Source organism: Pleuronectes platessa, chromosome 11 (assembly GCF_947347685.1).
Source record: "Pleuronectes platessa chromosome 11, fPlePla1.1, whole genome shotgun sequence".
NCBI classification, from domain to species: Eukaryota; Metazoa; Chordata; class Actinopteri; order Pleuronectiformes; family Pleuronectidae; genus Pleuronectes; species Pleuronectes platessa.
In genome coordinates, this window is record NC_070636.1 from 3,385,420 (window position 1) to 3,390,604 (window position 5,185).

Below are 5,185 nucleotides of genomic sequence, written 5' to 3' on the forward strand. Positions count from 1 at the left end.
GTCTGCAGCCTCCTCCAGACGCACCGAGCGAGCCGCCGCGCTCCCCGAGGCCACCGGGGGACAGGGGGGTTCCGCTTCCTCCGGTTTGTGCGCTGTCACGTCAGCTCCGGGCTCGGCGGGCGCTGCCGCATTATGGCCGTGTGCTGTGTCCGGTTGTCTGCGGGGGAAGTCGCCGCGGTCGCCCGGCTGGTTCCGTGCCCTCGTTGCTCTGCTCTGCGGTAGCGGCAGCGTCGGTCCCCGCACGGCGCGTCTCTGGCTGGCTCCCCCCCGCCGCACGGGCCTCTCTGCGGGCAGCGACGTCACGCCTCTACCCTCCTTCTCCTGCAGGAAGTTCAACACATGGCTGCGCGTGCACACTGCTCCGTGCACGCCTCTGCTGGAATGTGGGGTGAAGCGAAGTGGCTGTCAAACATCAGCATCGGCTCCGGTACCCACGTTAAAGTGGGTTCGGTTAAAGCTTGATGAGATGAGGGAGAATAATCCATCACTCAAACTTTATTCATGTTGCACCTTTCAATCGAATCCAGTTCAAAGTACTTAAATAAGTTCAGAAATCAAATCACACCTTGTTAAAACAATACGATACTGAATCTGATAGTTGCTCGGTGAGTTGTTGTATTGACACAAACAAATTCAAACATGTGGGTCCAAACAATAAAAGCATTTATATACACAGCAAACTTTTCAAAGATAGTCAAAGGTCAAATAAGTGTCTCTTCTCTCATTGATTGTTCCCTGGATATAAAAAGCTGGATGGTCCAAAACCTGATGTTCACAAGACACAGGTAAGGACTTGGTTCTCTACCCAACCTTTAAATCCAGTCTATGATCCCAACCCACTGGACACATGTGAGCCAAAGGAGGTCCGGACATTTGTTGTGTCATATTTTGGATATATTTGTTGATTGATCAACATAAGAGGACCGGAAGGGCCTTAAAACCTCAGTGTCAGCTTTTACCATGACCTCACCTGAAGTCACCAGCTCAACACAAATGTCCCCTCGTGTTTTCTGCAGCTCAGGAAACTGTTTTTTAATCCATGAGAATCTTAGAGATTGAGATTCATGCCTCCATTTTCTCTCGTTTGGATTATTGCATTTCCTTTCTCTTCGTGGCTTCCAATACATTTCAGAATTGATTTTTAGATTTCGTGCTCTATGTGTGCGCGTTCGTGGCCTGAGACCTTTTTCTGTCGAGGCTCCAAGTCTGTGGAACATTCTCCCTGAGGAAAGGGAGAAAGCCCCCGACCGAACTGGAATTGAACCAGCAACCCTCTTGCTGTGAGACGACCATGCTAAGTCATTCTGTGTGAAGGTTACATGTCCTCCCTGTGTCCACGTAGGTTTCCTAGTGTCCTCCTAGGCTCATTGGTAAATTTATGGTGGTTTGTTCTGTGGGAGTTGGGCCTGTGATACACTGGGGACCAGGGAGTACCCCACCTTTTGCCCAGTGTCAGCTGGGATTGGCTCCAGCCCCCCGACCCTTAAAGGATTCACGGTACAGACAATGGAAGGATATTTGGACTACGTGGTGGCATATGAAGAAGATGATATGTGACACATATCATGAAAACCACTGGCGCCATTTCCTTCGTCAGCACCGTGGGCAGGATTTTCCAAAAGCCTCAAAGGTCACGAGGTCGACCTTGATTGTGATTGATAAACATCCTGTCGATGCCTCCACACGGGGGTTTCCCGATATATGCGTCGTTTCCAGTGACAGTGAAACATCCCCACCACAGATTATCACAACTCGTTTTTGTAGAATCAACTTTTCCACGTTCATGCAAAGAGCCAGATGAAGTCTCAAGTTCTCTGCCTCACGTCGGCTGCTTGTGTCCGTTCAGGTTTTAATGCCGGCTCAGTGTTTGATATTCTGGTTCCCTCCCCACTCAGACCCAGCATCTCTCTCTCTCTCTCTCTCTCTCTCTCTCTCTCTCTCTCTCTCTGCAGCTGTCATTGGGAGGAAGACAGAATTTATTCCCAGTTGATTCGTCTGCCTCAGTTTCTCTGAACTCCCTTGACCTGCTGCTGAGGAAGGCCTCATGTGACCTGGGGAGAGTGTGGGGTTATATCTGCCTGAGGTCGACTGATGGGGGGGGGGGGGGGGGGGGGGTTCAGAACATGTGAGAAAATCAATAAATGGTGAAGAATTTGCCGCGGCTTGACCGGAGGAATGTGGTCACCATGAATCTATTGACAAACAGTTTAAAGGGAGGATTCATTTAAATTCACCGGCTGGTCGACACCAAGTTACAACACCTGTGTCTTTACTATGGATGTGAACTCAGACAGCAGCTCTCACGTGGCTTGAGGTTCAACACCTTTGCCCGAGGGCACTTCAGCAGACACCTTACATTTGTATTTATCCAATATTAGAAACAGTTTTCTACTTGCTCGTGCAATCCTCCTGTGCCACTGCACTTTACTTTATTACATTTCCATATAAACCACTACAGTGACGGATGTTTATAATGTACATACTCAGCATTTTTGTATTAAATGTTTTATTTTTAATTCTAATGCCTTTTCCTTTATATTTGTATTCTCTTGTCTACCCCAGTGTGTGGATCAATAAAGGTTTATCTTATCTTATATAACTTATCTTATCTTAAAACACAACAACAGACTAAAGCACAGAATTGAGTCAGAAAACACACGAATAAATTGCAAAAATCCAAACTGAAATTTAATTCTTAGTTGAAATTAATCAGAATCAGAATTAGAATCAGAATTATTTTTATTGCGATGTATATTTGCACATACCGGAAATTGCCTTGGTGTGGTTGGTGCACTGTACAAACAACAATATAAAAACAACAGTAGAACAACAATATATACAGTAAGAGAGTTATGGGCACGTACGGTTCTAAGGTGCAGAGATTGGTGATAGTGTCAATAATATAAAGTTATTAAAGATATAAATTGGACCAAAAAGGTGCAAAACATCAACAGAAAAAAAAATAACTGTAGTAGAATAAATTAATAAAAAAAGATGTAACAGATAAATGTAGTTAGTTGCATGATAAGAAGATAGGTTAGCTTAGCTTAGCATAAAGACTGAAAACAAGGGGATACAGCTAGCCTGATGAAGTGAAGCCTACTGTATAAAACACCAATAACACCCAGAAGCTTCATACAGGACTCAGTAGATTCATGCGGGTGTAGACGATGCATCTGAAACTCAAAGACTCCTCGGAGTTTGTTAAAAAGTTGTTCGTCACCGGATTTGCTCAAAACTTTCGGTTTCTGCCGCCCGCATGTGAAATATCACTCTATGAGCCAATTTGTGTCCATGGGAGAAACCTCTTTCCTTCTCAGAGGGGGGTTTCCTTGTGGGTATTTTGACATGAGCACTTGAGATTTTCCACTCAGGTAAAGACCGACTAAACAGACGGGCTCTGAAGTGGCAAACGTAGAATGGGGGGGGGGGGGCCTCTTAACAGATCTGTGTGTCCGTGACATTTGAAGCACGAGGACGTTGGAGAAGATAAAAACAGCAGCCATGTTTCTCTGGCTTCTTTTTAAAACCCCATTGAAGCTCCGACCTGCTTCACTCCAGAGATTTACCATCAGAGAGCAATGGCTGAACCAGACCAGACCAAGCTTTTTCAATTTTCCTCATCGTGCTTATTAACATTCCAACCCCCCCCCCCCCCCCTGCACAGCCAGGTTATCACGTCTTTCACGAAAATCAATTTGCCCGTTGTGGTCACATTATTTCAGACACCAGGAATCCGTCCGTTCTGTTTTAATAACAAGTCAACATTAGCGGCGGCGCTAATGAAGGCCTGAGAATAAATGAGTTTTTTCGGAGCAAGCGACGAATGCAGGTTTTTCTGAGTGAAAAAAGAAAAAGCGTTTGACCTTTTCCACCGGAGAGAAATTAAACGTGCAGAATAGAAACGTGAGGATAAACGCTGCAGCCTGAGTTGTGTGGGAATTTCTGAGAGTTGGAAGAAGACGCTGAGATATTGTTTAGCTTGGCCAAGTTTGAGTTTTGGCTGAAGAGAGAGCTGATTTTGGCAGAAGAAGAAGGAGAAGAAGAAGAAGAAGAAGAAGAAGAAGAAGAAGAAGAAGAAGAAGAAGAAGAAGAAGAAGAAGAAGAAGAAGAAAGAGAAGGAGAAGAAGAAGGTTTGGTTGGTAGAAGTCCAGTTTTCTGAAACTTGCATCAGGAATCCTTCTAGAGATAAATGTCATGTTTTTAACATTTGCCTGGATGCACAGATGGGGTTGCTCTGAATAATGATTCATCACATTACATTAAATACTTCTCAAAGCAAATCTGGTGTGTGTCTGAAGTGTGTGATTGTCGTCACTAACCATCTGACCTCGGAACGACTTCAATTACACCATCTCTAAATCCTCGGGGTGTCTACGCAAATGACAACACAATGATGTTTGTGCAGGAATGAGCAACACACACGTGAATTATGAGGTTAACACTTGAATAAAACTCAAAAGTATTGTCTTGTTTTCTCTGTTTTTATTCTTCACGGGTTGAATTTTCATTTCAACACAAATCAACCATACAAATGTTCTTAATTACTCTACTTTCAATGAGGTGCTTTCATTTCAAATAGTTCTACTTCACTAAGTGTATTAGATTTAAAGTTACTTTAATATATAAACACTGCAATCAGGGGTGGGATGTAACAGAGTACATATATTTCATTACTCTACATTTATTATGTGCCTCTACTTTACTATAGTAGATTTTGTAGGTACTTTCCATGTATATCCGCAAATATCTGTACTTTAGACACTTATGTTGAAAAAGGTCTGTAACCGAATCCGTTATTCTTTTATATTTTATAAATAATATATCTTATATTCTGTCTATTTTTTATCGTGTTATGTTCCTTGCTGTTGTAAAACTATGCTATTGGTAATTTTACATCCATCTCCAAACGGCTACCACCACTGCATGTAATGAATTTATGAAATACTGCTAAAGGTCAAAGACTCCAACAATTTAAACAATTAAATTGTCCAATTATAATACAATTAAATCAAATGTAACACCCACACTACTATACAACTTTGTGTTAAAGAAATACCCACACACTTTCCTTCTACTACTGAAGTACTTTTGGGTTGAACTCTGGTTTGACAGAAACCAGCTGAAGCCTACATCGCCCCCTGCTGGGCATCACTCAGAGCAGCAGTTCTCCTCTGAGGAGACT